This window comes from Sus scrofa, chromosome 8, assembly GCF_054392235.1.
Source record: "Sus scrofa isolate SSC_HxYL_T2T_F1_AM1 chromosome 8, Sscrofa_HxYL_maternal_Yorkshire_Landrace_v2.0, whole genome shotgun sequence".
Lineage (NCBI taxonomy): Eukaryota > Metazoa > Chordata > Mammalia > Artiodactyla > Suidae > Sus > Sus scrofa.
The window spans coordinates 97,089,813-97,112,917 of NC_139390.1; the positions used below are offsets into that span (position 1 = coordinate 97,089,813).

Below are 23,105 nucleotides of genomic sequence, written 5' to 3' on the forward strand. Positions count from 1 at the left end.
AAAAAAAAAAAAAAAAAAAAAAAAAATCAAGATGTGGAAACAACCTAAATGTCCATCAACAGAGTAGTGGATAGAGAAGATGTGGTACATATACACAATGGAATATTATTCAGCCATTAAAGAAATAAATAATGCCATTTGCAGCAACATGGATGGACCTAGAAATTATCATGCTGAGTGAAGTCAGTCAGACAGTGAGACAGCAACATCAAATGCTGCCATCTACATATGGAATCTAAAAAAGGAACACAATGAACTTCTTTGCTGAACAGATACTGACTCACAGACTTTGAAAAACTCATGGTTTCCAAATGAGACAGGTTGGGGGGTGGGAGGATGCACTGAGGGTTTGGGATGGAAATGCTGTAAAATTTGCTTGTGATGATTGTTGCACACCTATAAGTGTAATAAACTTCATTAAGTAATTAAAAAAGAAATTAACACAACATTATAATCAACTATATGCCAATAAAATAAAACATTTAAAATATAGTAAAAATTATATAAATATGTAATTGATTTTGTATATTAAGTCTACTTGTATTCTGAAACTTGCAAAAATTGATTAATAATTTTAATGTCTTTTGATAGATTCTTAAGGACTTCCTATTTAGACACAAGTTTCTTCATAGTGGCACTATTGACATTTTGGGCAGGGTAAGTCTTCGTTGGGACAAGCTGTCCTGTGTATCGTAGTGTTCAGCGGCACCACTAGCCTGTGCCTACTAGTTGCCAGTAAACACCCATCAATTGTCACAAGAAAATTCAATCAAAAATATCTCCAGATATTGCCAAATGTCCTGGGTGGTGGCAGAGGGAGGGATCTCTCCTGAGAACCACTGATGTAGACAATTTCATTTCTGTAAATAAACCACTTGAATAAAGATACCATATATTTTAGTTCACGTCTGCTATAAACCCAACAATACGTCATTATTACTGCTATAACCAATAAATTATTTATTATAAATTTTAGACAGTTTTTGGAAAAAGAAAGAGAAAGAGTTGAGTGAGAGAGATTCATGATGTATTTACTCACCTTTTGACCACTTCTGGGAACTTCTAATTCTTTTAATGTAGATGCAAATATCCACTTAGTATCATATTCCTTCTGCTTGAAGAGCCTGCCAGAGACAGATTATTTTGGTTTCTATCCAGTATTAAAACCCCTTCTTGATTGTTTAGGTTAAGAATTTGATACAATATGGCAACACTTTAAATGATGAGATAATATATTCGGTAGCACTTCTCTAGTGCATTTTTTTAACTACTATGTGTTACCTAACATGTGCATTAAGAGGATGCTATTTTTTTTTCTAGAAGGAGTTAGGCACTTACATTTCATGGGTGTTAAAAGTGAGAATTATAATAGAAGCAGCATTGTTTGTTCTTATTTTAGTAATGAATTTAGATAACTAACAAGACAAAAATTATTTTAAAGAACATCCACCCTTTCTGCATATGGTGACTGCAGATGGCCAGCCAGTGGGCACAATCAAATTTGAGCTGTAGTTTCAAAGAAGCCTTTTGAACTTCCGTCCTCACATAGAATGCATTTCTTCATTCCAGCTCTCTTATATTGAGAGAATATTGGCATTGGAAAGTTAAAATCAGTTTCCTTTCTAGAATCCCATTAAAGGAAAAAACAAAGATAACTTTGATCTGTGGAGTTTTCAAAACAGTAAAATTGTGGTTGCTTTAAGAGCTGAAAGCAAAAGACTCTAAGGCTTAAGGCAGTGGATTGCTGGTTTACTCAAAATGATGAATTGTTAATTAGTATTTACATTTGACCTGTGCATGCTCCCTGTGTTCCTGGAGATATAGTGGGAGGGAAACCTTCAGTTAAGGGTGAAAATTGTTCTATAGACAGAATGAGGGCTCAGAATTATTTTATTTAAATAAAGTGGAAGTAATATGTATACTTTGGTCTTTTGTGGATTGTTTTGTTTTTATTTCATGGATTCTAGTTAAACATCTACTTACCGTTGTGAAAAAAAAGAAGGAATGTAAATAAATAAATGAATGAATAAATAAATATGGCTAGAACTATCAATGAAAATTCATGCTTCCTTTATATTTTATTCTATAAGGGAGAGAAAGCTTTGGTAAGATCAGTTATGATTTAGATAACATATGTTCATGTTGAGTGGTGTTAAGATATTTTCAAGTGCTGTGTATATGGGCTCAATTAGTTTTTAACATTTTGGTAATTTTACATGGCAAATTTATCTCTTGCATGTAAAATATATGTTCTCTACTAATACAGAAATATTGCTCTGGTATTAAAATTTTATCTAGTTTGCAATTGTCTGCTTTGACTTTGGAGAAGTACCCAGCTAAGAGGTACAAGCAGGTGTGGAACACGTACATTTACTTGATGCTTCAACATAGACAACACGCTACAGATTATAATCCTATTAAATAAACCATTTAAAAACATTGAAAATCAATACCACCAAAACATAGTAGGTATTATATGTTCCATTAAACACTTGGATTTTATCAACTGGATTTCATAAAAATTGTGAGACATGACACATCTAGTTCAGCCTTCACTCTCTACTCATTAAGCAATGTGAGCACTGAATTATATGATGAGAAATTTGTGCTACTTGCACATTAAACTTATCTCTCATTATTGTTAACATGGATTCTCTTGGTTTTGTAAATCAAAAAAGTATTAGCTATAAAGGTAAAACCGTTTGTTTCTTCCTGGAATATAATCCACTGTTTCCCTTCCATTTCCTGGTTTTCAGACCTAATACCCAGTTTATAATTCTCTTTACAATAGGCTCTATTTTCAATCTGCCAGAATTTGGGGACTTATCAAGGTCAAATTTTGCAAGCAAAAATTTAGTTGCACGTTTCAATAATGCTTACAAAAGTGATAAGCTATCTGCTCCAGTACACTTGTGTTTCTCCAATCTGATGTGGCACTCAACAGCAACAACTTTTTCTACAGTTACAGATGGCCTCGTAGGATATGGTGCATTAACTCCTTCAGTTTATTTAGTAACAAAATGATGGGAGAGAAGAAAAAGTGAGGATATTATTACTGTTATACTTACATGTGCTATGTGTAAAGTATTTCAAGAGTTATTTATATAAGAAGTATGAATCAAAATAAAAAAGTAATATTGAAAATGGTTTTTAAATTTGAAGACTTAAAACATGTTAAATGAAAATAATTCAAATGTGAACAGACTATTGACTACCACAAACTTTTCATCTTTTTCTGAGATGACTTGTGTGACTTTGTCTACCCTTATATTCCTATGGGCCTTTTAACATGGATCATGAGGAAAGATCTCAAAATACTGGTAGTGGGAACCTACTTGAAATATAATACCTGGCAAAAGTTGTCTTTAGTTTCATAATTTCAAAACAGACAATACATATGTGAGTTATTGGGTAGAAAGAAGAAACTAGTACCATGATCTGATGTTTAAAATAGTCCTGAGTTCAGAAAATATGAATGCAAACCTTTAGAAGTATGAATGAGAATCCTTAAAAACAATCTTGCAACTTTCATTTTGGTTCCTTCTTTTCATATTAAAGTGTGTCAAGTGAAAAAAAAAAAAAAACTTCACCAGGAACCCTTAACTCCAAAATCTGAGGTTTATAGGGGACCTTCTATTTTATCTCTGTCAAATCTTCCTAGGAAAAAATATGTCATATAGCTGTCCAGACCTGTGGTCATCTTATTGGGAGTTACTAGCTTTAGTATCCACAGATTAAAATTTGACACATCTGTAATTGTCCTTTTATTCATCTTTCACTCAATCTCAGTTTTCATTGCTTTAACTTCTAAGAACTTCTTGTTTCCATGGAAGAAACTAGTCTCCCTTTGACATGACATTTTACCCCAAACTGGCCATATTAAAAGTAAAGGCCATCATATACCCTTCAGTTTTTTTTCCCCATTAATAATTGAGAGTTCCATTCCATTTTCCCCTGTGTAATACTTTCCTCAAATTTGAAGTCTATTTCTTCTACAAGGTACTGTTTTAAGCTTTGAGTCATTATCAAATACCATTAAAATTAAGTTAAAATTTAAAATAACAACCTTTTTTAAGAGAGTAACTGGCATTTTGTCATTTTCATAATTATATTTCTTACATTTTATGAATCATTAATTAGGGTAGCCTCAAAAAGTGCTTTAAAATCTAGTATCTATGAAATAGGGAAGTAGGTCAGATAAGCCAGAAGGTGAGTTAAATGAGAAAAGCACTTAAAGAAATTCAAAATAAAAGAGCAAAATAATAGTATCATAAGAATGGGAAAATCCATCTTTTAAAATTAACATAAAGAGTAATACTAACAGCAGACTCAGGAAAATCTAATCTATTGATTGCTAAAATATGAACTGAGTGAATCTGTCTCAGCATGGGAGGAGAGAAGGAAGAGCTTATAAACCAAGGATTTTAAGTCTTAGCAATATATGTTTCTTACGGAAATACACAAATCCATACATTATTGGCACTATTTACTCTTCCTAAAATAGTTTCATTAAGAGTAAAGCTGAAATGCACTCACAAAAAGCACAAAAGTAGTATAAAAGTGTGACTTTATAATTAGAAAACAATGCAGAAATAAAAGAGTACAATACGCTCCACATCCCTGTAGATATTTCCATGCTGCTCTACTAAAAGAGACATCACCTGAGGCTTAGCCAGGGTGGAAAGATGAAATTTTAAATTATTATTATTTTGTTAATGTTATTTTATATCCCTCCCTAAATGTAGATTTTTATAATGGCATTCTATGATGAGGAAACAAGTGGTGACTTGGTTTCATAATATGAAGAGCATGTCATATATTTTTCCTCAAGTTAAAATAGAACTTTCTGAATAGTTCCCTTTATTACATGTGAAGTATTTTCTTAATTATTAAAACTAATTTTAAAGTCTAAATAGGATTGTATATAGTTGTAACAACTAAGAATACAAATTTTAACAATTAAAAATTAAGCTAACCCCTACTAACTAGTGAAGTAAATAATCACAGTGTTAAAAAAACAGGTTGACAAAGCAGGTAGATGATAGGAGTAAGGCTTCTTTATTGTCTCATATGAGAAACATTACATGTAATGAATTAAGACAAAAATTAAGTATTTTTCTGCATTGCATCTGTAAGCTAACACAAGTGAGTAATTGGGTCTCTTACTCCATTTAAGTTATGACAGTAATATGATTTGGCAAGCAGGCAAAGCAAAGCATAATTTTTCTTTGCCCAGAGGCTATTGTTTTTAAACAAATGTTATTTCCCAAGGCTTTACATTTATTTAATTTAAAATTACTAAATCTTTGATTTAAAAATTAGTGTCAGATAAACATTGAAATTATCAATATATGATTTTCAATCAAGACAATAGTTGAGGTCAAGGAAAGTCACAAAGGATTCATAAAGAAGTTGAAATAGAGCAGATTCTTGGTGCAATTAGTGTCCAATTTTCAGGTTATGTTTGATCCCGGTTAGTTTGTTAAGCAAGAAATTTCACATTCCACTTAATTTGGGGCCATGGTTTTAGATCATATATTTAGTATTAAATAGAAAACAATGATCCTTCAAATAATTAAAAGTTTTACCTCATATTTTCAATTTTATGATTAATCAAGTGTTAAAAATCAATTCTAGAGATTGCCTTAAGAATTCCTGAGATGCCATACACATTTCAAAAGGACCAAAATATGTGAATATTTTACAAAAGAACTATCTTCACTAGCAGACTGTTTAGGAAAAATATGTGTCACATTCCAATAATCCACTGACTCATCTTTTCTAATGCATGATCTCTTGTGGGTCAAGATCTTGATCAAGTTTTTTGAATCGCAAATGTCTTAGGAATCTTAAGATATTGATAGATGAATGTAAGAATTTTCTCAATCCTCAGGCTGTTCTATGAATCTCAGGTTCTATTCTCTTTGTGTGTCGATTACACTCTGAGATTTTACCCAGATAAATAGAATTTTAAGGAGACACTTGCCTATCAGGCAGCATCGGAGATTTTCACACAGTATAAGGACAGCCATTATTTTAACACGGGTTGGACCAATGAAGCCTTTTTTTCAGCTCTGAAAGGTGTACTGGTCTTTGTTTTCCCAGGGCATTTTTATTTTTTTTTATTACACAATAAGGAATATGTTACCAAAGCCCTCCTAGGAGAGAACTTCCACAGTGCACATTGCAATTTACTAATGTTGCAGAATTCACAGAGCAGAATGATTTTTTAACTAAAGTAAGAAAGAACAGACTAAAATACAAAAGTCAACATTAGAAGATATCACCTAAAGTAAGTATGGTTTTTATGAATTCTGGGTCATAATAAAAAAAATTATCCTTAAAGTTGCCAGTAGAAAAACAGAGACAAAAGTAAAGCCATCAATTTAGAACATGTACTGAAGCGATCTAGAATATATGCTGAGAAGAACTTCTCACCGCAATCAAGGGTGCATACACACACACACAAACACAAAATGATACAAAACTATCTAACAAATCACAATTGAAAGAATTAAATTAACTTTCAATGAGTATCTACCTGCTAGGGATCATGCTAGATGCTTTCATGTAGTCATCATAGTCATCTGAAACGTATTATGCAATCTATGGGCATGCCCCCCCGAACATGCCTAATCTCATCTCACAAATTGCTTCCAGTATTTAAGAATGAGGCAGAGATTCAGATAGTTTATGCAGGTCCCAGGCTTCCTAATTTTCCAAGTTGGGACTTGAACCCAGGGGTGGCTCCACTTCCCTTATCATACTAGTCTGACATCCACAGCATTTATTTTCTGCCAAGAGCTTTTGTTTTTTTTGGCCGCCAGCCCACAAATGCCTCTAATCTGTGCCTAATCAGTTGGTGGCCACCAGGATCACTGTCTTAAGATGCCTTGCCTCTCCCAGCAGATGCCTCTGTTTTAATGAAACAAAGTTTACACTTATCATATTTTTTTACTAAGAAACATATGATTTTCAGTGATAATAATTAATAGTACAATTGTTTTTTAAAGTTCAAGTAATATCATTACACAGTGAATTAAATATCTGCAAAGTACTTAGAAAATTGCCTGGCACCTAATATATTAACAATAAAGTTTTCTTCCTATGCAGTCTTTTACACGTAATAAATTCAGGTTAAAAAAAAATAAGTAGTTTTCTGTCTGTTAACTATAACAAACACAGGAAGTAACAGGACTTATTATCCATTTCAAATTTTGATAATACGATCTGGAGAAAAGGCTTTTTCTTCTTGTTCCAGTAGCTATTGTCTTTACATATTACCCATTTTAAAATGGCTTATGCATACTTCAAACTGGAGTTTTACCTAGTCTTTAGTTAAGAAAAAGAAACATTTGAATGAAATCTGAAGTGAAACCCAAAAGACAAGTATCATATTAAACTCAGAATTTCCCTTTATTAATTAGAGAATTGTTCTTTGACTAAATTTTTGCATTGTCTTCTATCAACAGGATAATCCATATACATGCCCCAGGAGGAAATTTTTTTCCTTAGGCAAATAGACATCTAACTAGATAGAAGGGCCACCCCAGGGTGGGATTTCAAGCTGCTGGACACCTTATCTCTTTGCCTAAATATCCATTTAAATCAGAGGCTCCTTGAGAACAAGGATGGTTTCTTATCATCTATGTATATTAGAACTAGATTATACTTTTAAAGAATTTTGAAATAAAGTAGCCAGTTATTACTGTCCCTGATATCACAAACACTTCTTCAATCCTATCAGTCCTATCAATTCAAAATTTTAATGTAAACAGATACAGCAAAATCAATAGAGTATTTTACACGCATAATTTTAAAAAGTCATCTGTATGTCTATATGTGTATATACATATATACATAAACATGTATATATATATGCAATCTGATTTCATTCTACTTAGATTAAACTACAATCAAATTGCAACTTTAGTTTAAATTATGAGAGTCATCACTATAGATGTGGGCATATCAGGGTGATTGCTCTGATTCTGCTATTAAGGGAAATGGCACCTGCTCTAATTCAGAGAAGTATCAGGTAAGAGCAGAAAGGGGATCCACCACGTGGTGGTAATTAGCACCTGAGGAAGGCAATCAGATAGGCTGCATTCTAACCTCAGCGAGATTGAATTTAGGGCAACACTGTCTAGCTCCTCGCTTCTGCATTCAATCCACCCATTTTCTTGAATAGAAGGTGTTTTTCTATTCCCTTTAATCAGATCTCTCATTTTTAGAAAGAATGCAGGTAAAAAGCAATTCAGAACATGTTTGATATATAAGGGAAATACTTGTGAATTAAACTGAGCTTAAAATCTGCTCAATTTGGTCCCTGAAATGTAACTCTTCTGTTATTTATTCTCCATGTTTCCTGCCTCTTGGAGGTTTTTTTTTTTTTTTTTTTTTTTTTTTTTTTTTTTTTTTTTTTACCTCGTCTTCCTTGAAAACTACAATGAAGATATCAGGGAATATGACCACCTTGGGAGATGATTTTTCAAGTTGATTTCTTGCTTATTGCTGATAGTCCAAGGGTAATTTTATCTCAAATATTCACGGTCATTTTTCCAATCTGTGAGTATTCTGACAATGCAATTCTCACAAAAATATAGTCACTTCTTATTAATTTTATTGAAATTAGCTCAATGTGCTAATTATATATCATATTTATCAGTTCTTTATGGTCATAATTCTTGCTTTTGCTATATTTTTATTGAAACTAGGCACTCTCTCAAATTAACTATAGGTACCTTAAGAGGATCTTAAGGAAGAACCACATAATTTTCCCATTTTACCTAAGCATATTTTCAATTTAATAGATTTACCGGTTGCCTCAACCTTTAAAGGACATTTAATCTCTAACGAACTCCAGGTCTCTAATATTTGCATGCAGGATTTTTGAGGAATATTCTCAGATCTGGCATTGCTGTGGCTGTAGCATAGGCCAGTGGCTACAGCTCCAATTCATTCCCTAGCCTGGGAACCTCCATATGCCACAGGTACAGCCCTAAAAAGACAAAAAAATAAATAAATTTAAAAATTAAAAAAAATTAAAATCAGGGTAATATTCTCCCAACCACAGTAACCATCACCACTGTCACTTCAAATATTTTATTCATCCATCATGATCAAAAGCCTTCTCCTTTACAGTTCATGCCATTTGGATAGTATGCCATCATCTCCTCTTCCTAATGCTGTCACCTTTGAACTTAGAGTTTTTATCTTGAGTTGAACCAAACACTTTGATAATTGGTCTAAAGTCTTCCTTCACAATTTGGCACCTGTGTGTGTGAAATAATCATAACATGGCAAACTATGACCTTTCTGATGAATTCCTCTTCTCCCTGCCAGCTCATCCATTTTCTCCCATGGTTAAATTCTTAAAGCAACTTCCTAGTCTCAGGGAGTTAACTATATAATTTGTATAAAAGAAGAAACAGAAGCCATCACATAGGATGTTCTCCAGCTTTCAAAAACTAGGTGAGATCCATCACGTACTTCCTCTTTCCCTTACAAAAAGAGAAACTGCTGCTCTCCTAAGACCAAAACAAAATTTGCTCATGTAATAAACTTGCTCTAATTTCAAATCTGTATAACACACACACAATTTTACACTTATCTTTTTCTCCGCTTCATTTACAGCACACCTAATTCTACCTACTTCCATGCTTCTATTCAGATCATGCCTACTAAACTATTTTTTGGCCAAGAGGCTCAAGGTCCCTAAAGCCAAGATATGTTTACCATTCCTAAACTTTTTTCTTTTTTTTTTAACTCTCAAGTGCATTTAACACTATTGTCCAGTATTGTTTTTGGAAATACTGTTATTGAATTTTGTATTATCATACTCTACAAATTTCCTCCTATCTTCTCAATCTACTTTGTGTTCTCTCCCTTCCTGTCCTGGCCATTAAATATTGGAGTATTTCAGTGATTAGTTCTAGGTACTTTTCTCTGCTTTCTCATATGCTCCCTACAGGAAATATAAAACAATCTGTAACTTGACTGCTTACTGATATCAAATTTCTAATAAAGATATTTTACCTCTAGTCCCGAATTGATGTCTGAGTTTTGTATAAACCCGTCTACCTAGACAAACTATTAGAGTATTTCACAATCCTCTTGATTCTCATTCTATCCCCAGCCAGTACTGGCTCTCTTCCAAAGTCTTCCATAACATTGAATTTTACTACCGTGCATGCTGTCAAGTTTAGCTATATATTTAGGATGATCTTTACATTGATATTATTTACCACTTTACATTTTAAATTCTCTGTAAATACCATTACATATTACGTATACATATTTCAAAGCCTAAGTATATATAGTATTTGTAAATATTTATGTCTGGTGTTGGAATTATATGATTTTTAAAACCTTATGTAAATATCTGAATTTAAAATGTTATCTACTGTTATATTACTTTTACAACAAAAAATATTTTAAAACATAATGGAAAGTGAAATTTAGAAGTTTTTTATTTTAAAGAGAAAGAATTGTAGCTTTCAAAATCTATGTATCTATGTTGAAGTTTAATAAGTAGTTTTACATGAGATATATTTAATAAATCTTTTTTTCTTTATTTTTTAAAGATCTTTAGCAGTACTGGAAAGTTTAAGGACAACAATAGTTATAGTAGATAATTTTGGAAAAGAAAAAGGATTGTACTATTATAAAACAATATTTATGTACCATAAATATAGTTTATGTAAAATACTGATCAACTGGTCATATTTTTGAATGTGTGGAGTGGGACATTTTATTACTCCTTACATTTTTCAGAAGTACAGTGTGTATATATATATATATATTCACACATACACACACACATATATATATATATAATATTTAATTGCTCTGGAGATTCATGGCTCTCTTTCTCTGAAATATAGTCAGCAACTCATGGAGAAAGATTTTCATTAATTGAATTATTAGTCACTCTAAGTAACTGAAAAATTATTCAATAAGTATTTATGAAAATTGAAATCATAGTAAAATTGTTAGCAGTATATGCATACTCTGAACTTGGTTGTGTATTGGATGGCGGTTGATGTTTTTTATTCCACTCTTCATCAGAAGAGACAGAAAATTACTGCTGCCAAGAAAATAATCCATTTTCATTGGGCCTTCCTTATTTCCCCTGTATCTGTGAAATATATTTTGAAAATCTAAAACAATTTGTTTTATGCAAAGGCAAAGTATGAATGTTGTTGCTTTGATTGCTTAATGAGATGCCTCTGCAAAGGGACCACTAGACTATCAATAATATTCTGCATTCTAAGACTCAACGACAAAGCAGAAATACAAGTTTCTTATTTTTCTGAGGCTAAAAAATTGTATTTACTTCTCCTATAATCCAGTAGAGATTTGCCTTTGCCAATATTTATTCTATATAGATATATTTTTAATGTTAAGTCTCCTTTCAATGGTCTATAATTTTTCAACCTAATGATCATTTGGCATATGCCATAGTTTGTGTGTAATGAGAATGTATATTACTTAATCCAGTATTCTATAAACAAATTGTTACTTTTTCCCAAACCACAATACAATTCTAAACAATATAATAGGAAGGATCATAATACAATTAAATAATAACTTTAAGAAACTAATGGAATTTTAATTACACCATTAAGAATTATTTTGCAGGAAGCTTTCTAGATTAATCTGTCAATCAACTTCTTAAAAAAAAATGAGAACAATAAGAAGGTTGAGATTTACTTAGGCTCAATATGTGGCACATAAATTTTTGGAAGCTAAAAACTTTCCCAGGCAGATTTAATGTATAGATGCATCTATGCATGTATCTTCATACATATGAATTAATTTTTGAACATACATTATTATATGATTATAGATTATCTTTAACCAAATTATACTAATTAGTCATTTTTTTATTTCATTACATAGGTGGGAATATATCAAGTGAATTATAAAAAGTATGATTTAAAATACTCATATTTTTAATTTATACTTTATTAACTATAAAAATCTCACCATATCTTAAAACTTAATCATTGCAACATATATATACACAAACACACACACACATAACCATCATAAGTTTTTTTCTGTTACTGTTATTACATGAACTATTTTTAAATATCTTTGTTATAATATAGACTCATGAAGTACTGCAGGGCTAAAAATAGGAAAAAAAAATATACTATGTACATGAAGCTAGTTGTAAATTTAAGAGATGCAGTGATTAAAGTATGTTTCTCAGAACAAAAATCCCCTGAGATGTACTTAGAGAAATATAGTTTTAATATCAAAATGCTTCAGAGAAATGTTTCTCAGAATAAGTAAGAATGCAGACCATCATATCAAATATGTATCACAGATATTTAGGAGGTATGACAACTATAGTTTGGTGTCTGATTGATTGTCTATGGTGGTTCTTAGATGATTGGCTTGAGCAAAATGACACAAAAAATTTTTGTCTATGAATGAAGAAGAGAGGAGATAAATGCTGGAGTGGAGAGGAGGGAAGGGTTAGAAGGATAAGATAAAATGCATTCTTTAGAAAATGTACATTCTTGAACATTATTGCTTTATGTCAAATCCAAGAGAAAGAGACCATACCAGAAATTCTGACATTATTCATATCATTAAATATCAAACATAGATTAAATACTACTAAAAAAGTCAAATAATCCCTGTTCCTAGTCTAGATTTTGTCAAATTTTAAGTTATACTATCATATTAAATTTACTTTGCAATTAAATGATTAGCTACATAATTAATGGATACAACAGGGACCCTTACAACATCTAGACTTCACCCAATCTTCTCTATTTAAATATTCATGGCACCAATAATTGTTTTAATAAATTTTAACCAATTATAATAAATACAGACCAGTATCCCAAAATACTATATTTTCCACCCCATGTGTGCCCCTCATCACATTTTTTTAATCCCTTTATTATTTTTTTTCTACTGTACAGCCTGGTGACCCAGTTACACATACATGTATATATTCTTTTTTCTCACATTACATGTTCCATCATAAGTGACTAGACAAGAGTTCCCAGTGCTTCACAGCAGGATCCCACTGCAAATCCATCCCAAAGTCAACAGTCTCCATTTATTAAGCCCAAGCTCCCAGTCCATCCCACTCCCTCCCCTTCCCCCTTGGCAACCACAAGTCTATTTCCCAAGTCCATGATTTTCTTTTCTGTGGAAAGGTTCATTTGTGCCATATATTAGATTCCAGATATGTGATATACGGTATTTGCCTTTCTCTTTCTGACTTACTTCACTCAGGATGAGAGTCTCTAGTTCCATCCATGTTGCTGCAAATGGCATTATTTCATTCTTTTTTATGGCTGAGTAGTATTCCATTGTGTACATATACCACGTCTTCCTCATCCAATCATCTATCAGTGGATATTTGGGTTGATTCCATGTCTTGGTTATTGTGAAGAGTGCTGCAGTGAACATGCGGGTGCATGTGTCTTTTTTAAGTAGAGTTTTGTCTGGATATATGTCTAAGAGTGGGATTGTTGGATCAGATGGTAGTTCTAGGTATACTTTTCTAAGATACCTCCATATTGTTCTCCACAGTGGTTGTACCAGCTCACATTCCCACCAACAGTGCAGGAGGGTTCCCTTTTCTCCACATCCCCTCCAGCTTTTGTTATTTGTGGGTTTATTAATGATGGCCATTCTGACTGGTGTAAGGTGGTATCATGGTAGTTTGATTGGCATTTCTCTGATAATCAGTGATGTTGAGTATTGTTTTAAGTGCATGTTGACCATCTGTATATCTTCCTTGGGGAAATGTCTCTATTCAGGTCTCTTGCACATTTTTCAATGGCATAACTCTCCCAGACTTCAGGCAATATTACAAAGCCACATCAAGACAGTGTGGTACTGGTACCAAAACAGACATAAAGATGAATGGAAGAGAATAGAGAATGCAGAAATAAACCCAGACATCTATGGTCCATTAATCTTTGACAAAGGGGGCAAGAACATAAAGTGGGAAAAAGACAGTCTTTTCAGCAAGAATTGCTGAGAAACCTGGAGAGCTACATACAAATCAATGAAACTAGAACACACACTTATGCCATGCACAAAAATAAACTCAAAGTGGCTTAAAGACTTAAATATAAGACAAGACACCATAAAACTCCTGGAAGGGAACATACACAAAACATTCTCTGACATCAACCTTACAAATGTATTCTCAGGTCAGTCTCCCAAAGCAACAGAAATAAAAGCAAAAATAAACCAATGGGACCTAATCAAACTGACAAGCTTTTGCACAGCAAAGGAAACCAAAAAGAAAACAAAAAGACAACTTACAGAATGAGAGAAAATCATTTCAAATGATGCAACTGATAAGGGCCTAATCTCTAAAATATACTAACAACTTATACAACTCTACAGCAAAAAAGCCAACAACTCATCACATTTTTCAAAATGACATTATCAAAGCATTACCATGGCAGTAACTATAGATATTATAAAATTATTATAAAAAGAAATACAGGAGTCTCACTGTGTCTCAGTGGTAACGAACCTGACTAGTATCCATGAGGAAGTGGGTTATCTCTGGCCTCACTCAGTGGGTTAAGGATCTGACATTGCCATGAGATGTGGTGTATGTCACAGAGGCAGCTCTGATCCTGTATTTCTGTGGCTGGGCATAGACTGGCAGCTGTAGCTCTGATTTGACCCCTAGCCTGGGAACTTCCATATGCCACAGATGTTGTCCTAAAAAGCAAAAACAAACAAACAAAAAACAAACAAAAAGAAATACAAGGGGCAAATTCAGAAGAACAAATGACTTCCATATATTGTATTAACCAGGATTAAAATAACCCATCCACAGACACGATAAAGGGAAAAAAAATTTTATAAATAAAAATTTAGGAAACCATGTAGTCTGAGGAAAAGAAGGAAAGAAAAGCTATCAGGGATCTGTTTTGTTCCCAGGGTCCACTTCATTTGGGGTAAGATCTTCCAGGGACTTCTAGTAATAAAAATACTCTTTGGGATTGAGTACAGAACTTTATATATTATAAGCACAAAATTTTAGCTACATAAACATTTCACCAAAATCAGTCAGAACCAGGAACAATAGAATTTAATTACCCCTCTGGCAGAAACACTTGCAGCTATAAAAAACTTGGGGGAAATAAACTGAAAACCACCCCTACTCCAAAGACTACCTATACTCTGACCACTTGCTAACCAGTGAAGAACAAAAACAATAAATGCATGTGTTTTAACAATGTATAAAAGTTGTTTGCTCCTGAGTACATCTGCAAACATGGAAATATTCTGACATGATGTTTGTTAGTACAATATTTAAAAATAGAACAAGCAGTGTGAAAGTAAGACCCTGGGACATATAAAGAAGGCAAGCAAGGTTTTCCTGTCTTCTTTACTCAGCCTCTCTATTCCAGCTTCTGGAACTGTTGTGAGAGCATGACTCTTTCCCTCACTCAAACTCCCAGAAGAAAAGGATAACCTTTTCTCCTTTTATTATATCTAATCACCTGAAATGGTATCTCACATGTAGAAGACAATAGATGAACCTTTGTCCAGTCAGGCAGAAGGTAATGCATTTAGAAAATACTAGGAATGAGTTAGGAATGAATAATGAGATTCAGGATGAGTTAAGATATAGGAAAATCTAGTGTTAATTATGATGCACAATGTGAACTTAAAACTCTTAATGTAAACTTAACACAAATTTTAAACATCCAAAATCTAAACAGAAAAGTTGTTTGTCAGACATAATGTTTGCCATGATACCATAAAAACTGTAAAAGATCTTGCATCTATCTGATCATAGTCTTCTAATTTATAAAAAGTCAATCCTACTAGGTGTATATGTGTAGAAAACCTCTCTTATGATCCCAAGAACCCTTCACTACGTATACATGAATCAAGAGAATATTTTAAACTTCCTGTATAATACTATATAATCTATTTATGTTTTAATCTATATTCTAAGATATTTGACTACAAAACAATAGAATAGCTTATATTTTTAATAGATGTGTTTGTAATATTTACAAAACAAAAACACTTTGCACATTATAAAATAGAATGCTTCTAAGTAACTTTTTAAAAACTGAAACATATAGTTTTCATTTCTCATGTCTGTTCAAAATGTCAGTGCATAAATAACTCATTCTATAGAAAACATAAAATTAAATTATATAAACACCAATATAAACATTTTATGCATGTGTTAAATCTAATATTTTCACATTAAATTAAAGTTAAAAATTAAATGAAAAATTAATAATTTTAAAAATTACTGATTAATAAGTCTAAATATTAATTTGAGATTCATTTTTCAATTTTTCCATATAAACTATTTTAAAATCATTTCAAAGTTTAATTTTACCATCAAAGGACAATGACAAAATAGCATGGAGACATTAACGTGTATAAACGAAAGAATGCATAAAAATCTCCATAGCTAGAACCAGGAAACAAGATATAGCTAAGCCTTTATTTTGATAATGACAGTCTAATCATCATTGTTATTATGAACAGGGACATAGACTACACACTGTGTAGTTTAAGAATATTATACTTTAATCTTGATATGTAGTCATTAGCATAACCCTACTAAAGAACACAGTAAGATTTGGATAAATTGTATTTTAGGAATATCACTTCGGTTTCCTTCATTCAGGGAATTTATTATTCATGGAACATGATTTGGAGCTTCTGTGGTATTTGTAAAGCAGTTGGCATATATTTGAAATAAGTTGCCGAGTTTCTTACTCTAATTCTGACAAGCAAGGCTTATGGAAATAAAGAGCCATATGCATACACACACACACACACACACACACACACACACATATATTCCCCACATTAATTGGCTAATTGGAGATTAATTTATGTTAAAAAAGACATTTTAAAGCAACTAGATGAATTTGGAGGAGAGTATCAATTATTCAAATGGTAATATGAATACATTTAATTAAAATTTTAAACACACAAAGTTCTAAATAGTGAGGTCTGATAATCATAGGAGGTAGAGTAAATAATCTCCAGGAATAATTCCTTTAACCATTTGTGTTAAACAATTTCCATTCGACAGAGATCTTCTTCACATTGCTTTCCATACTCAGATTATTAAGGACAAGATAAATTGGAGCTGAGTATCTTTCAAATTTGGGATACTAAGCATTCCTTTACTGTAGACACTGGATATTTATAGGTTTTGGATACAAATTGGATTTTGTCAATTAGATGCATTTGTAAAAGTTTTGGAAGGTAGAAGTGACACAGAGGAATTTTTTGGTTTTGTCTGTTTCCTGCTGGCAAGCAAGGTTTTGGAGTCATTGGGGTTTTCTGTAGCAGTGTTTTGGTATTCAATTTTTATTGGTTTTATGACCCCTGAGAGTGTTCAGGAGACAGCAGCTTCCAGATCTTGAGATTACAGCTACTGTAATGTGCTCCCAAAGTCTGTAGCACCAGGGGTTGCTCTTGACTCCCACCTCCCCTATAACCCAGCTTCTGTGGAAGGAGGTATTTGCAGTACTGCTGTGGGAGTCATTGCTGAAAACCAGACAAAAACCAGTTTCCCATCCCTTCCAGTGATTTTGTAAAAAACTAAATTCATTTGTGTTTCAAATACTTACAGCAGTTTTTATTTCCTAAAAATAAATACTGATGATTCTGACATAGTTTAATTAATAGGAAAAACTAGACTCTAAGGAGGCTTGATAGGCAGTTGAGACTGCTCAGTCAGTGCAGAGAATGCCTTTCACAGACTTTTACCAAAGCACAAAGATTTTTTGCCTTCTCTGTTCCATATACTTCTATATAGTCCTAACTTACATCCCTCATGGCTTCATCATTTTCTATTCCATATGTAAGTGCCATCAGATTTGTTTTATAAAGTCATGAAATAAAATTCATTTATAGGTTTAACATTGAATGAAAGAGCTAAATCAACATACTAATCATGATGGTCAAATGATTATTTTAATTTGATTTATTTCTTTATTTGGTTTTTCAAAAGGCATAACTATCACATATGAAACAACCACAGAGTCACTAATAAGTGACAAAGATAGAGAAAACCATTTCATACATCCAGAAACAATGTGAGAGAAATCACTTCAGCTGGTGGGTAAAACCCATATACTGGAATGTGTCTGAGTCAATTTTGGCTGCTATAACAAAATACCATAGACTGGGTGGCTTATCAACAATTGAAATTTACTTTTCACAGTTCTGGAGCCTGAAAAATCTGAGATCAAGGTGCCAGCATGGTCAGGTTCTGGCGAGATCCTTCTTTCAATTTGCAGATTACTGACCTCTCCTAATATTCTCACAAGGTAGAGAGTAGTGAGAGGAAGCAAGCTCTCTCTTGACTCATAAGTGTACTAACCTCATATACAAGGACGCCAATCTCATGACGTCATCTAATCCTAATTATCTACATCTCATCTCCTAACACCATCACATTGGGGGAGGGTTTAAACATAGGAATTTGGGGGGATATATAAACATTATGTCCATAACAGGATATGAACTACCTCAGGGAAATTTATTTTCCTTCTGTTATTCAATTCTGTATACTTAAAACCCTGAAATGAATGTGGTATGAAATAGTACTTAGTTATTAGTTGAACACAAAATGACAATTTGGTGACATTCTCTTAGAGCATTGTTATTCTCTTAAAGGATTTCTAAGGATATTGCCAGGCCAGGATAAATAGAGCAGCCATTGCTAAACAAGCATAGAATATTCTTGGCTACTGCTTGAGACCTGATGAAATCAGAATATTTGCACCTGGGTCTTAGAAAGCTATATTTTAAAAAATGGTGGAGTCTGAATATTTATCATTATAATGAAGCTTATACATACTGGGTCTTTCATCACCACTATCATCTTCATTTCTAAAAAGTAAAATTCCTCAAATAACCAGTTTTCTAGTCTTTCCAATGATTTTGTAAAAACCTGAATTCATTAGAGTTTTCAATAGCTAAAGGGTGGGAAGAAGTGACATTCCTAATCTCTCTATTCATTTCCCCTCAGGCTTGTCTTTAGCTCCTTCCTCCATGAAACTTAATTTTCAAGCCATAGATAGGACAAATATATCATTGGTTCTCCTCTTTCATAGGCTTATGTCTGCATAGTCTTATTTTTTAACTTGTAGTTTCTCCCTTTATATTTAAAAATGACATGTTCTGCTAAGCCATAGACCATAATGCTCATGAAAGCACTTTTACTACCAACAAATTTAGTAAAAATACAAACTTCAAATCCACAGTACTTTTAAGTTTCATGTATCTGCTAAAAGGCAGATATAAACAACTTATAAAACTCAACAACAAAAAACAAACAACCCAATTGAAAAATGGACAGAAAACCGGAATAGACATTTCTCTAAAGATGGAGATGGCCAACAGGCACATGAACAAATGCTCAACATCACTAATTATTAGAGAAATGCAAATCAAAACTACTATGAGGTACCACCTCACACTGGTCAGAATGGCCATCATGAGCAAGTCAACAAATAACAAATGCTGGAGAGGGTATGGAGAAAAGAGCACCTTCCTATAGTGTTGGTGGGAATGTAATTTGGTACAACCACTATGGAAAAGAGTATGGAGGTACACTAGAAAACTAAATATAGAACTACCATATGACCTAGCAATCCAACTCCTAGGCATATACCTGGACAAAACTGTCCTTGAAAAAGATACATGTACCCATATGTTCATTGCAACACTAGTCACAATAGCCAAGACATTGAAACAATCTAAATGTCCATCAACAGATGAATGGATGAATAAGATGTGGTATATATACACAATGGAATAATATTCAGCCATAAAAAAAGAAAATAATGCCACTTGGAGCAACACGGAATGGGTTAGAGACTCTCACACTAAGTGAAGTAAGTCAGAAAGAGAAAGACAAATACCATATGGTACCACTTATATCTGGAATCTAATATATGGCACAAATGTGCATTTCTATCTATAGAAAAGAAACAAACTCATGGACTTGGAGAACAGACTTGTGGTTGCTGAGGAAGAGAGGGAGGAACTAGGTTGGAGTAGAAATTTGGTGTTAGTAGATGTAAAATATTACATGTGGAGTGGATAAGCAATGAGATCTTGCTGTATAGTACAGGGAACTATATCTAGTCACTTGAGATGAAACATGACAGGATAAAATGGGTCACTTTGCTGTACAGCAGAAATCGACAGAACAAGGTAAATCAGCTATAATAGAAAAAAAAAAACCTAAAAAAAAAAGATACAGTGCCATGCAATACCAAATACATTTTCTGAAAATATGATCATTAGTTAATAATTTATTTAAAAATATGCAAATGTAATGCTTATAAAACTTCTATAGAAATTTATTAATATCATGATGTTTTCCAGTAGTGAAATTTCATTTGCTTGATTGGTTTTATGTACATGTGTGGCTCTGGTTTTCAAGAAGTATACAGTGAATGCAAGAATAATTACAATACAATGGGAAATTTAAGTAACTTCCTTTTTAAATATAAGCTTGTCAAATTTCTAATACATTGTGAAATATGTATAAATCTAGGTTTTAATTTCTGAAGTTTCAATAGAACTTGCATCATAAATTCAGTGTATATATATATATATATGTATATGTATATATATATGTATAACTGGTCATATATATATGTATAACTGGGTCACTTTGTTTTACAGCAGAAATTGGCAGAACACTGTAAATCAACTATTATAAAAATAAATTTAAAAATTCAACAGAAAACTAAATACCTTATACTTTATCCTGAGTATGTGAGTTAATGGCATAGGTAAAAATATTTTGGTCCCCTAACAGATTGGAACAAAAGTTATAGAAACACATAATTAAAAATTTGTAGCTTTAAATAAATAAATAAATAACATATACAACCCAATCAAAAATGAGCAGATGATCTATATAGACTTTTTACCAAAGAAGACAGATGGCCAATAACAGAGGAAAAGATGCTTAACATCACTAATTTTTAGAGAAATTCAAATCAAAACTACAGTGAGGTATCACCTCACACCAGTTAGAATGGCCATCATTAATAAATCTATAAACAATAAATGCTGGAGAGGGTGTAGACACTCGTACACTACTGATAGGAATATAAATTGGTTCAACTATTATGGAGGACAGTATGGAGGTTCTTAAAAAACTAAATATAGATTTTCCGTAGGATCCAACAATCCCACTCCTGGGCATGTATCTAGAGAAAACCATAATTCAAAATATGCATGCATTCCAATGTTCACCACAGCACTATTTACAATAGCCAAGACATGGAAGCACCCTATTTAAATATCCATTAACAGAGGAATGATAAAGAAGATATCTTACATATATACAATGTAAGATATCTCAGCCATAAAAAGAATGAAATAATGCCATTTGCGGCAACATGGATAGACTGAGGGATTATCATACTGAGTGAAGTAACTCAAAGACAAATATTATATGATATCACTTATATGTGTATATGTGGAATCTAAGACAAATGATACCAAAAAAAACCCGCTTATTTATAAAACAGAAACAAACTCATAGATTTCAAAACCAATCTTATGGTTAACATATGGAAAACATTGTGAGGTGGGAGGAACTAGAAGTACAGGAATAACATATACACACGATTGAATTAAACAGATAATTAACAAGACCCTGCTGCATGGCACAGGGAAATCTACTAAATAGTTCGTAATAACCTAATGGGAAAAAAGAATGGATATATGTATATGAATAACCAATTCACTTTGCTATATACCTGAAACTAATACAACATTGTAGGTGAACTATACATCAATAAATATTTTAAAAAAAGAAGGAAATATATGAACTTTAAACTTGTAATTTCCTTAAAGTTTGAGGTGATGCCTTTTGGAAATTTTCGCAATAACTGTGGATTGTGATTTTTTATTCTATTTTATGATGAATCTTCTTAATAAAATGGAAAAGAGAACTGGAAAAAATACATTTGCCAAATGACACATTTCAAATTTAAAAACATTTCAAAAAAAAAAAAAAGCTTGATTGTTCTAAGGAAGGAAATTAAAACATCTCAGATAACATCAGATCTCTAATCTGGTTCTAAGGCAAAAAATATATACGTACACAGTGACCTTAGTGACAGAGAAAGCAAGTACATATCATGGCAACCGCAGCTGCCAACATCCTCTATTTTAATAAATTTTCCGCTCCCAATTTCTCTTTCATCCCTTATTATTATATTGTTGAGGATTTTATCAATGTTGTTCATTGTTTGCCCCTTTACTGATGATACTGCATGGTTAATTACATCAATGGTGCCTTTACTTTAAAAGCTAAGGATATTATATCTGTAAGGTTTTTTTGCATCAGCTTGTATAAGTTATTAGGTTACAAATGATAATCAAGAAAATAGGTCAATTTTTGCAAAAATGGAAAATAATCCACATAATTACATTCAAAATGATAATATATTCAGAGATTGAATGAGGCATGATCAGAGAGCAAGGGGATGTATTATATGTATTTAAAGCCATGTGCATTTTCTTAACATTTTCATGTTATTTTAAGCCAGTTCTTATAGTCTACATTTTGTACTCTTAAGTTGTAAAACTATGTTAATTATTTTCCTTTACTTTTGAAAGTGATGGTTCACATGTGGTTTCTTTTACACTTTGGCTTTCCAAATTGGAAATGATCTGAAGGGAGCAGAGCTGTGGTATCATATGGCAGGTTGAATGACCTGGTGTAAAATAATGGAAGCTGGCAATGAGAAATCACCAGAGACTCTGCTACCTGAAGGGAGAGACATTGCAATAATCTGGCAGGGCTTTAAGTTATGGGCAATAAAGTTTACACCAGAGCCAAATGAAAATATTTTTACTACGTTCTTTGGAATGTATGACAGGGTTCCTTCGATGAATTTTTCTTTAAAGTCTTGAGAACAGCTGGCCCCAGCAGTGCATTCCTGCCTGGAGCAGCATGATTCCTGGCAGCATTTACCTTGGCATATATGAATTGCTCTGAGTGGTCATTACATCCAAATTTAATTCAATATAATAAGAAACTGGATAGTAGGCAAAATTTTAATATTCAAAAGAAAATA

General features: G+C 32.5%; 1 long non-coding RNA gene across 6 annotated transcripts in view; it reads right to left on the reverse strand.

Moving 5' to 3' along the window:
- LOC146400953 (uncharacterized) overlaps positions 1-23,105 on the reverse strand; it is a 254,701-nt gene that overhangs the window by 205,227 nt on the left and 26,369 nt on the right. For all 6 annotated transcript variants that reach the window (XR_014812973.1, XR_014812976.1, XR_014812974.1 and 3 more), the window contains exon 2: positions 1,040-1,124. This is a non-coding gene — a long non-coding RNA (uncharacterized LOC146400953). The remainder of the gene's footprint in view (positions 1-1,039; positions 1,125-23,105) is intronic.